Below are 12646 nucleotides of genomic sequence, written 5' to 3'. Positions count from 1 at the left end.
AAAGAGTCGATATTGACTCTAAGGTTTTTAGCTAAAGTTAGCTGTGTGGGTGACTGATATTGTCACACTGAGAAAACTTGAAAAGAGTTTGGTTTTGAGATGGAGGGGAAGTGAAACCTTGGACTAAGCTAAATTTGAAATGTCTGTTAAATATTCTGATAAATGTCTAGTAAATAAGATAAATGAAATGAGTTCAGGAGAGAGATCAGGTCAAAAGATATCTATTGAGGACTCATTAGCATATAGATGGTATTTAAAGTGGAACGGAATGTGATCACCAAAAAAGTGAGTCCAGCTGGAGAAAAACGTCCTCACGTTTCAGGCTGAGTGGAGCAGGAGCTAACAAAGATGAGGAAGATTGCTTAGTTAGCACAAAAAGTTCAGTAGAAAGAGGCTGAAGTTAGGCACCCAGGGACCCAAACCTTAATCACAGCTGTATCAAAGGTGGAGATGAAGGTCTCTTCATATCCACTTCAGAACCTATGAAATAGGAGGATCATCTGTGCCTGCCCCACCCTTACCACTAATGGGAAGCACACAACATCTCTTCTGTGAGAAGTCACCAAGAAAATGCCATGGTGCTGCAGCAGGCAAAGAGACAAAAGGTGTGAGCCTAAGACATATCACACCCTTATAGGAGGAGGAAGGGCCAATTCCAGCCTGTATCTCCAGCCTCCAGCCCCAAATTCCTCTTTCTCATCTCCTAAGTAATGTCAACTCTATGCTACAAAGGATTACACTCCGAGGAGCAATTAATTATGAGTCAAAACAGAGTCAAAGAAGAGAGCAAAGAAAAAAATACTGGGGAGATTTAGAGAACAAAGGAAATGGGAAATATTCTTAACTTATCTTTCTTACTGGTTAGGAATAGAAGAAGGAAAGAAAAGAGAATACAGTCTTGGCTGTATGCCATTTCCATGAAGGGAGGCAGCATGCAGAACCCTTTGAGGAAGATCAATGCTCAGGATCCTGGTGAGTAGGAAGCTATGCAGTGGAGTCCCTGATTAGTTAATTCAAAGGGCTGATATGCAGGCATTCAATCCTGGGAAGAAAGAAGTTTGATCTGTGTTCCAAACTGGCAGTGAAAAATTAATTCACTTTAGAGATTGTTTCTGAGTAGAGAAAAGGGATGAGGCGGTTGAAAAAAAGTAAATGGTAAAACTCTCCAGAATTCTAGCTTCCCTTCATGTTTTCAGTAATGAAACAATGAGCAGAACAGAGGGTATGAACTGGTTTAAGTATGTTCCAATGTATGAGCATGCCATTAAAAAGCAGACATCAATTAGTTATCTTCTCTTCTACTTAAATGTTTCATTTAGAACAGACAGTTTTAGGGACTAGACAAAGAGAGGAGATACATATGTATATATAGAGAGATCAAACACATGCTAACTATTTTTAATATTTGATTTTATTGCTTCATTTTAAAAATAAGCCTTTAATATCAGTCTCAAGTCCATTTTGTCCTCATGTCCAGCCCTAAGCCTCTAGCAATAATCACTGTTGTTCTGTCTTCAGATTAATATAAATGTTATTGCATTGTGTCTACCATTCTGCTACTCACTTTTTTTCATTAAACATTGTTTTTCGAGGTATATGCACATTGACATAAGGGGTTTATTTCATACCTTAAATTCTTTTTCAGTTATTCATGCATTCTCACCCTATCTCATGTAATTCTCCCAAGTGTGTTGGATAAAATACAGCAATATTCACTTCACAGATGACAGGATTTAAGACTGCCCAGCTGGTAGGCACAGAACCTTCTGTCTCCATGGTCAATGCTCCCTCACTTTACCAACAGTTTCCAAATTTTGTTATTAACAGCAAACCCATTGCTTTCCAAAGCAAGCCTTACATAGAATCCCAGTTATGTAAGAAGTGTTCACATTGGTGCCATAAGCAGAGGTCCCCCACTGTGCCCCTCGGCCTTCCCTATGTCCTGAAGTGGCTCTCTGGGCAGCCCAATGGACCTGTAGGCCTCTGCTGCACCTGGTCTGGGAGCCTATGTACTAGGGCAGCTGTCTTCCTGCAAGCAGTGTGCAGTCTGGACAAAAGTTATAAACAGATCAACAAGCCCACAGCGATTTGGTCCATGAGAACACACTTACTGGGATGCCACCTGTGCAAGACAGAATCACAGGCAAAAGAAAGTTGGCAAAGCTCATCCTGTATTGTAAGACCCAGAGTGAAAGCTGTTTGTCTCCTGGAATTACAGCTCAGCAAAAGATTTCAGGAAGATAGGAATCCCCTATTGTAGTGAGAAATCAGAAACGCTGGAGATGGGTGAGAGGACCAGTGAGCAAACATCAAGGAAAAGGTGGTGCTTGCAGAGGAAAGAAGAGAGTATAAACTCATCAAAAGAGACAATTCAGTTCCTAGGAGGAAATAAAGGGAGGGGGGATCCAGAGAAATTAATGGAGAAGATAAAAATAAAGGCAGAGAAAAGCATATCCATGAAACATGGAGCCAATGTCTTAGAAGGGAAAATCAATGAGAAGGAAGTTTCCTTTGTTTTGTTTTTCAAATAGAATGAGTCTGGAAAAGGAAGACCCCAAGACTAAGTAAATTTCTCAAAAATACAAGGATAACACAATGCAAAGGTGGATATATAATAAAAATAACTTAAAGCTCAAGATGGCACTCTGGATGAAACAATGATTTAATTTGAGATCAAGAAACAAGATTAAGGATCGAAAGTGACACATGGCATACAAATAGATGTGGCATAAGTCCTGCAGAAAAGAAGGATGGTGTTGAAAATTGGTGTCAACAGACTCTCATGGCTGGACAGTTCAGGACAAGAATAAGAAAGCAGTAAGAGTCACAATTTTAAGAATGTATATCAAAAATAGCAATCAAACATGTTTTTTAGACATAAGATAATTCCTGGTCTATTTAATCAGGAAAATGATAAGTAAATATTCATCCAGTTCACATCCTGCTGCTAATCTTAAAGCATTTATTTAAAGCAAGACCACTTTTAATGAAAAGACCATTTATTAGGAAGAACTGAGCACACACTAGGAAAAGAATTACATAGAATTTACTCTAGTTAAATATAACTGTACTAATGGTGCTCAACAATATTTGTGAATAATGCATGACTGTAAATACAAATCCACCCTCAAGAAATTATTCCTGAGAAGTTTTTTGTTAGTTGTTTGTCAAGTATTAAGGTATGACTTTCAGGCTTGTTCCTTCCTGTTCCATGCACGTCTCATTCATTCCAGATATCAATGGTGATAGATGGACAGCAATGAGCTCTATAACTGCTCAATGATTCAGGTGTCCTCTTTTAGCTACAGAAGTTTATCAGCTGCATTTCTACTGCTCTTTCCATTTCTCTGTATATTTCTATTGTTAGCATGAAAGTTCATGCTATATATAAAGTACAGAAGACATGCCATCCATTCAAATTTCCTCTGTTAATTCCTTCTGTACTAGAGCACCATAGTTAGAAGAACACTACTGACTTCATGACTTAGGGTAGGAAAAATAATATCTCCAAGATGGAATACAGGAGACTCAAATGCCTTTCCTCCATGGTTATTTCCTATCTCTTACTCTAAATGCCAGTCTTACAAAAACTTTATTACCCTGGATATGAGCTCAGCCTAGAAAACTAAACTGAGATAACAAGAAACTGTTTTATGACTGTTTGTTGTGAACTATACCAACAGTCTGAAAAAATAATAACTTGGAAAAAATGGGTCAGTTACAATAAATAAGATTTATTTATAATAAAATTTTAGGGCTTGTATAATATAAAATGAAAGATACCCTCTCTGTTAATCATGCTATGGTAATAGCTAATATTACTTTCTCAAAATCCCTGAATTACTGAATAAATAAAAAAGGATAAACCAAGTCCTGTTTAGACTAAGAAAAAAATTCCAACTATGATAAGAAGAATGATAGTAGAAAAAGAAGCCTTCCTCTCAAGATGTCAGGGAAGTGGTAATATGCTAAAATATAATATAAAGAAAATATCCATTGGAAGGACACAAGGTGAAGGTTATACCAAACAAAAGAGACTTTCCAAGCTACAGAAGTGTTTGATGAACCAGAGCAAATAGAAATAGTATAAGCAAATGAGAGAAAGCATAAATAGAAGAGAGGGATTGAGAAAATCATATACAGACAAAGTGAGGTAGATAAGATGTACAGAGAACCTAAATATAGGACTCTCTATACTAAAAAAAAAAAAAGGAAACAAGAGATGGTAATAATACAAAAAAGACTATTAAAGGTTGGACAAAAAGAAAAACTATTAAGATGATGGTATTCATTATGAAACTACCCAAAGAGCAAGAAAAAATATTGTAGATCAGAGAACATATGTTTACTGAGAAAATTGTCAAATGGTGAAGAACAAACATGCTAAGTAGAGCTTTTCACTTAAAAAGAAATAATAAAGTTATTAAATATATATACTTGAGTCAACTGACCTGGAATTGTAGCACCATAGCTAGTAAAAAGGGGGCAGAAATGAGAAATAATGAGGTGACAAAATAAAGATAAATAAGAAACAGAAATAAAAATTTACTGATTCAGAGGTCAGCAAAACAGCAGTGTTTTTAATAAAAAATCTCATCAGTCAGGATGGGATCAGATGATGAATTGCACTCAGCATCTTATGCGTCAGAGGTCTTTGGAAGATTAGGGTGGCAGTACCCCTTTTCATATATTCTCACCATGAAATCTCTGCACTGAGCTGTATCTGCACCCATTTACTCTGCCTTCTGTTAGGATGGATTATAATCATTACATTTATTCTGTGGTTTTCTCTGAAACCACCCTTTTTATAAGACAGATCTAGATCTGACCCCAACCTACCTGTACATTGCTCTGGCATCATCGGATCATCCCTCACAAGACACAAACATGTTCTACTATCTTTTGTTTTAAAAAAAACTCCCTGAACTTCACAACCATCCTATAAATCTCCTCTTTACAGAAAAAAGTCCTTTACAATGTTCTGTCCATCTTCTCTTCCCAGTCTCTCCTGACCAATTCTACTAAGGTTTCTTTTCCCAGTGCTCTATGGGAACATCTCTGTCAGTGACACTAACAGCTTCCATGTGGTCCAATTCAATAGTTATTTCTTGGCATTCATCTTATTTATCATTATTTCATTTGATATCCTTGATTACTCCCTGAATCTTAAATACTTTCTTCTCTTGGCTTTTGGAACATTTTCTTTCAATTCTATTTCTACTTACTTACCATTCTTTCTCAGTCTCCTTTGCTAGTTTTTCCTATCTTCCTAACCTCTAGATTAAATGTTTGAGGGCCCAGGTACTCATTCTTCTGACCTCTTTGTTCTCTGTGCCTAGATGATCGATTCATTTTCATGTCTAAAAAGATCAAATATCTCCAAATTTATACTTCCATGCTTGAGCTGAACACTCATACAACTAACTTGCTACCTGGACATGAGTATCTCAAATTTAACTTATAAAAACCTGAACTTCTCCACGCACCCAATGTCATCAACCTTTTTCTCCTTGTTCTTAAACATTTGTATCATCGTTGACATTGTTCCTTGAGCAGGTCCTGTTGGCTTTACCTTCAAAGTATACCTGCAGACACTTCTCCCTGCCTTTGTAGCTACTACCGCCCCAGACCAAGACACCATCACCTCTCACCTGTGTCACCAAGATATTCTCCTAACAGTTCTCCCTACTTCTCCCTTAATCTCAGTCATCTATTATCCATACAGTATTGATGATACTTTTTAAACAAGTCAGGCTATGTCACTAATTTCCTCAAAACACTCCAATCTCATTCACTATAAAATCCAAAGTTCTACTCATTGCTCAAAATCTGTCCCCTGCTTACTGTCTGGCCTCTCTTCCTGTCTTCCTTTCCCTTACTCAATACTGTCCTGCCATACCAGCCTCTTGGTTCTTCCTAGGACCCCTCCAGTCCACTCCCACCTTAGGGTCTTTGCACCTGCTCTTCATTCTGCCTGGACCACCATCCCCCCACAGCCACATGATCAGTGAAAAGTGAAAGTTTAGTCGCTCAGTCGTGTCCGACTCTTTGCAACCCCATGGACTGTAGCCCACCAGGCTCCTCCATCCATGGGATTTTCCAGGCAAGAATACTGGAGTGGGTTGCTATTTCCTCTTAGTGGATCTTCCTGACCCAGGGATCAAACCCAGGTCTCCTGCACTGCAGGCAGACTTTTTATTGTCTGAGCCACAAAGGAAGCCACATTATCAGTACCCTTTCATTTTCTTCAGGTCTCTGCTCCGGTGTCATCAGAGAGACTTTCCTTCATCACCTTAAAAATACAGCATTTCTTTCACTTCCTACTGTCCCTACTCTACTCTACAGTCTCCATTGCACTCGTCACTTCACACTTTTCTGTTCATTGTCTTTTCTGTCTAAAAGTGCGAGCTCTATGAAAGCTGGAATTCCATCTGTTCTATGCATTGCTACCATTCATTTTACCATTAACAGAGTCTAACCCAGAGTCAGTAAGCATTTGTTGAATCAACCTCATGAAAAGAGAGAAGGCCTGGAGATATTGATTTTAGCCTTAAATATGTGAGCACAACAAGGGAGAAGAAGTTTACAGAGAAGAAGGCTGAGGATAAAAACATTAAAACCTTTGAGAGGGTGCAAAAAATAGAGTAACTAGAATACAGCAAAGCTATGTTACACTTATCTTCCATGTCATGCTTCTATGCTAAACTACATACCAAAACCAACATTCTCCTAGGAGAGGAGGTGGCACCTATTAACATAATTGTGTGGGGAGGAAGAGTCATGGGAATATCCAATCTTTCTGTATATACCACATGGTATATACAGTGGGAGTCAGCTCACCAAAACTACAAGAGAGAAGGCAGGGAGTGGAGTAAGGCTAGTTTCAAAGAAAGCACTTGTGTGCTTTGTTAAAAAGAAAGATCTGAGCAGGGAAACCATTTATACTCTTAGGGGTAAAGAATCTTTACAAAAGCATAAGACTATTGTCAGAGTCTGAAGAAGAGGTGCTCAGAAGATAAAGTATATTTATGGAGATTTTTTAAAGGGGGGAAACAAATGCAAAAAGAAATCATGAAAACTTGAGAAGTCTGAGTTTATGAGACATTTTGTTGGCTCTGATGGTCGAAGAGGAACAGCAAATGTATATTTACATTATGTAAACAAATTTTATTTTTACAAATCCCTGCAGGTCTAATGAGAAGTACCTCAAATCAATGTTGCCCCGAAAATTTGGTATGAAGCCTTCTGATGACCATTTTATACCTCCAATCCCATTAGTATGATGCATTTTCAAATTCTTTATCCTGATAAATCCAACACTGTATTACTATTAAACAAAATTTAGTTCCAACTCAAATTTCCTTCAGATGTATTTACTGACTGTTTAAATTCCCCATCCAGGATCTGCTGACAGTAAAAAGTTAGGAAAGAAGGCATCACTCATTCAAAGCAACAGTTTCCAGGGATTTAGAATAAGAGGAATTTGGGGACAGGGGCTAACGTGATTTAGAAGCTAAAATGTTAACAAACTTCTGCCATCCAATGAGGGTTAGTCATGAAATGAATTAGGAAAGTCTTCCTGTACAGTGAAAACCATGAAACTGGCAAAAAATCATTTTTAAAGAACTGGGAGGCAAGCTGGGAGGAAAATCATTTGAACTCTGGCATCAGGAGGGAAGCAAAAAAAAAATTACAGTCAGAGCTGAATTCACTCCAGTAATACTCTGTATATTCTTCCTAATTCATGTGGTGAAACAGGGCAAAGGCTGGACCCGGTTCATCGTCACACCACCTAAGTGTGGAGACAGCCATTGAAGATGAGAGTCCAGCACTGGGATTCCTCCCCGAGTGCTGACTGCAAAGAGTGTGCAAGTCATACACACGCAGGCCTTTCCATAACACATCTAGGCAAAGAGCTCCTATTCTCTCCCTGAAGTATTTATTTGTAAACATTTTGCAAAATCTTAGACATGTCTATGTATATACACAGCAGAGCTGAATTAACCGAGGGCTGGGATCTTTCTTCACTTAAGCATATCATTGTAGTTTTACCTACACCTGGAAATTCTGGTTTTGCAGGCTGCTCCTGGGATGATCAAATATGTCAGTATGTCCACCTGGATCTTGGAATCATCCACAGAGACTACTATATAACTGAATTTTTATGTATTTCCAAGTGGATGATAAAATTCCACCTTTCCTTCCTCCCTTCCCTTTCAAAGAAATACATTTTTTAAAGGAATGTTTCCTCAGGAAGACAATGGCAAGGAAAGGGAAAGAAGTTAAACTAGTTTATCTGATTTTCTACTAAACAAAGCTGGGCTCTTGTGAGTTTCAGGGCAAAATGAAGAGTAGTGATTATGTGTGTGTTTTAGTTATCCACGCTATTCCTATTCCTTGTTATGGATAAGGCTTAGTTGATGATTTACTGAACAAAATGGGGGATATAAGAAAATGAGTTTATTCAAATTAATTTCTGTGAGTTCTCATCCTTTGATCTAGTGGCTTGCCTACCTCCTGAAGCAAAATTTAGCAAATCTCTCCCTGAAATGATTCAACATCAGAATGAGGGTAAGGCTTCTGCCAAGCCTGATATATGTATGCCATTCCCACACAATTTCCTGAAAACAGACCGAATTCTCATGAGACCAAGACATTCCATAGCTAAAGAATACTCCCTCGTGTGATGAATTTGGCATCCCTCTCACACTGAAGTACCCCCAGAGACTTTAAGACCTCGTGGAACACAGCCTAGAGAGCTGTGAGGAGCAAAGACATGTTCAATATCTATGACCAAAATGAACGTTTGATGGGTAAAGGTCTCATGTTTCATTCCTCGGATCACACCTTGGCAGGCCCCGTGTCAGCTACTTAGGAAAGGCTGGACCACTTCCTCTCAAAAGCTATTTATCCAAAAGTTGTCTTCTGCTTAAGACTCAACTGCACTGCATGCCAACAGGGTAACACCTGCCTGACTGTGGTTTTGATCAGTTTGTTAAACGGGGACTTTTCTTTCCCATCTCATAATAACTATGGAGAGAGCTGGGGAGTAGTTTAATATAGAGTTACTCTTTAGAATCATGCTGGAGGCTGGTCAAAAATATCATTCCTAGTACCTAGACTTACTTCATCAGAATCTCTGAGCAAGAGGGGAGCCTTGGAATTTGGGTATTTACCCCTCACCTAAGGAGACACTGATGACCAGCCAAGTCCAGGGAAGCCCAGGCAAACAGGAAGCCTGTGGAACGTCAGTGGGGAGAGGCTGCCCTTCATCTCTCCCTCTGCAGCTGTGGCCTCCCTCCGTGCCTACTCTCTGGCCCTTGAAACAGTGACAAGGCCAATTGCCTCCTCTCTTCCCATCTCACTGGGATGTTGTATAGGCCACAGAAAGTGAAAGTGTTAGTCACTCAGTAGTGTTTGACTCTTTGCCACCCCATGGACTGTAGCCCGCCAGGCTCCTCTGTTCATGGGATTTTCCAGGCAAGAATACTGGAGTGGGTTGCCTTGCCCTTCTCCAGTGGATCTTTCCAACCCAGGGATCAAACCTGGGTCTCCCACATTGCAGGCAGATTCTTTACCATCTGAGCCACCAGAGAAGCCCCATAGGCCACGGAAACACTGACCTTAATGCTCTGGCCTGTGGATGGACTGGAGAGGACCAAGGTGTGCTCTTTCTGTCCTTCTGGCAGGGCTGGGGGTTTGCCTCATTTGCCTGCATACCATGCCCAGCTGTGTGCAGCCACCCTGCTCCCGCCTTCCTGGAGTGGCTGGCACAGCTGGGGGCAGAGGGTGAGCAAGGATGAGTGGATCCAGCAAATCCATGGACAAGCTGATGATGCAGACTTGCTTGGCCTGAACACCCTTGACCCCCATCCTTCCTCTCAAGTTACCCCTGCTGAGAAAATACTCATGCTTAAGAAATCAAGAATATGGTATCCCCAGCAATCCAGAGTGATTTCGGGGATAAGCTCTGCCTTTTCAAAAAAACATGGTTAAAAAAAAGAGAATGAGACAGTCAAGACAATTTTTTTTTTTTCTGGTCTGCATTTTTGAGATGTGGTTTGTTATTTTAGAAAGCAAAAGTTGGTCAAATGAAAATAAATAATGAATGCTTTCTGTCTTGAATCTTCATGGCTGATAGAAAAGTTATCTCAGGATGAGTGAGGTCCCTCACTTCATCCAAGTCCACTTTATATTTTAGACAGCTCCTGTGTGAGTATCTGAATATTCACGACATGGGGATGTGGCATTTTAACTTTTTACCTGTTCCTACCATAGTATCTGCCCCAGGGCTGGGCACATAGTAAGAGCTCTACAATACATAGTAAGAATCTCAACAATAATAATCCTTGAGATTTCTTCAGAGGAAGAAATAAGTCAAATGGACCTTGTTAATCATGCCACTATACGCTGGAAACTGGAGAAGACTGTTTAAATACCGAGAAACCAGATGCCACCTGACCCTTGCATTTTCTTGGGCTCTTGGACAAGACCCAGAGGGCCATGCTGCTGCCATGGATATATTCTCTAATGGAGTATTTATACCTCACGGACTCCAGCCAGCTAGGAGAATATTTATGCGGCCATAAAAAACTTGAACAGAAAGCTGTTTGGCTCTAATAGTTTCAGGTATTTCTACACATCTCTGCTCACCATGTGTCATGTTGAATTATACTGTGTCCCGAGCGCGACAGCAGCAACCCATAAGGGGACTTACAGAATGGAATGGCCTGACGGAAGAACTGGAGGAGACGGAGAGGATGGCGGGGGAGGGAGGAAAAAGAAGGGCCTTTAAAAAGAAATACTTCCTTTGTATCTGGTTGTCTGATCTCTAGATTCAGAGGAAAATGAAGGATGTAAAGAGGAATTTACGTGGCCTCACCTGTGACTCTGAGTCAGGACTGCCATACTTATAGGTAGCACAGTGCAGTGGGTCAGAGCACAAATTCCTGAGTCCCTTGAACCCCTGAGTGCAAATCCCAGCTTCTCTGCCTAGTAGCTCTGAGAGCCTGAAAAGTTACTTGACCTCTCTCTGCCTCAGTTTTCTATCTGTAAATGGTGATGATAATAATAGTACTACATCATGGAAGTTAATATCAAAATTAAATGAATTAATACTTTAAGCACTTAGAACTATATCTGACACAGAGTAAGTGCTATGTAAGTGAGGCATATGTGTGTATATACATTCATATATTTGCACGCACACACATGTATATTTTATATGTATACATACCTTTTTAAAATCAAGCCCCCACTGTATGCCCAGAATTGAATATTGCAGCAGGGGGTACTAGTTTGGAATCTGATTTTGGTAGGTGTCATTCAAACTATAAATGAATATTCTTCAGAGAAAAATGCTCTTTCTGAGCTTGGCTATCTAATTTCTCTTGAGAAAAATAAAAATGACAAAGGTATCCAACTTTTACTAATAGATATTTGAGAATATGTTATATGTGGGTCACTATAAATGTGCACTTTACCAGGATTCTCTGATTTCTGATTCACAACAACTCTGTGAGGTTGGAAGAAATGTATTCAGTGCACAAATAAGACACCTGAAGATAGAAATGTTACGTAACTTGTCCAAGGTCACACAGCTGGTGAATGATAAAGCTGAGATCTAGACCAAGTTTATCTGACTCTAAACTCAGGGCCCTTCATCTCTCCTTATAAGCCTTCAAATATGTGTTAAAATTAATAGAGTTACAATTCTGCTCTAGTTCAAAGACTAGTCTTTTCTACTGTGTAGTTTAGATCTTAGCTGCTGGAGTGCATGCATCATGCCAGGCACAAGCTGCAGGCAGCATTCTAAAGGAAAAAATCCCCTCCCCTCTGACAGGCAAACATTTCTCCAGGAAAACCGAGCCTACCATGGGTGAAATGTCCAGTGTGCACCAGACATTTTTAAGTACTTTGTGCTGAGATGCTTTGGAATGTTTACTATGGGCTTCCTTTACCACTTCCTTTAGTGGTAAAGAATCCGCCTGCCAATGCAAGAGATATCGGTTCAATCCCTGACCTGGGAAGATCCCACATGCTGTGGAGTCACAAGCATTGAGCCTGTGCTCTAGAGCTCAGGAGTCACTGCAACTACTGAAGCCTGCAAGCCCTAGGGCCCGTGCTCTGCAACAAGAGAGGGCACCCACAATGAGAAGCCCACTCACCACAACTAGAGAAAACTCAAGCACAGCCACAAAGACCCAGCACAGCCCAAAGTAAATAAGTAAATAAAATGATTAAAAAAAAAAGAAAAGAAGACCCGACATAGCCAAATAAATAAACAAATATTTTTTAAAAGATAAAGAATGTTTACTGCACTGGTCACTGTGATAAGCATTTTACAAGGATGGACTAATTTCAGCCTCACAACAACTTTATGAGGTTGGAACACCTATCTCTAGTCCATGACAGATACTAATAACAGGTAATAGTATTATTGCTATTTCCAGGCTACATTAAAGGAAACTGAGACACACAGCTGCTTAGAAATGTATTCAAGTAACAGTGGAGCCAGTATTTGAACACAGCAGTGTAACTCCAGAATCTATGTTCTGAATGATCACGTTTTTCCACAAGATATTACCAAACAGCAAAGCCAGCACTCCAGACTGAAAATACCGCTGAAGCCGTAAGTTTAAATAAA

The 12646-nt window shown here is 39.8% G+C and overlaps 2 long non-coding RNA genes across 2 annotated transcripts in view; one reads left to right on the top strand and one right to left on the bottom strand.

Moving 5' to 3' along the window:
• Positions 1 to 12646, bottom strand: part of LOC145518736 (uncharacterized) — a 208489-nt gene that overhangs the window by 106610 nt on the left and 89233 nt on the right. The gene's annotated exons all lie outside the window — the stretch shown is intronic.
• LOC145518737 (uncharacterized) overlaps positions 1 to 12646 on the top strand; it is a 49245-nt gene that overhangs the window by 15818 nt on the left and 20781 nt on the right. Inside the window, exon 2 of the long non-coding RNA XR_014063238.1 lies at positions 866 to 972. This is a non-coding gene — a long non-coding RNA (uncharacterized LOC145518737). The remainder of the gene's footprint in view (positions 1 to 865; positions 973 to 12646) is intronic.

The sequence above is a fragment of the Giraffa tippelskirchi genome, chromosome 8 (assembly GCF_054371585.1).
Source record: "Giraffa tippelskirchi isolate mGirTip1 chromosome 8, T2T-mGirTip1v1.2.pri, whole genome shotgun sequence".
In the NCBI taxonomy this organism is placed as follows: Eukaryota; Metazoa; Chordata; class Mammalia; order Artiodactyla; family Giraffidae; genus Giraffa; species Giraffa tippelskirchi.
The sequence above is the reverse complement of the archived record's forward strand: the minus strand, read 5'-3'. Positions and strand labels throughout refer to the sequence as shown.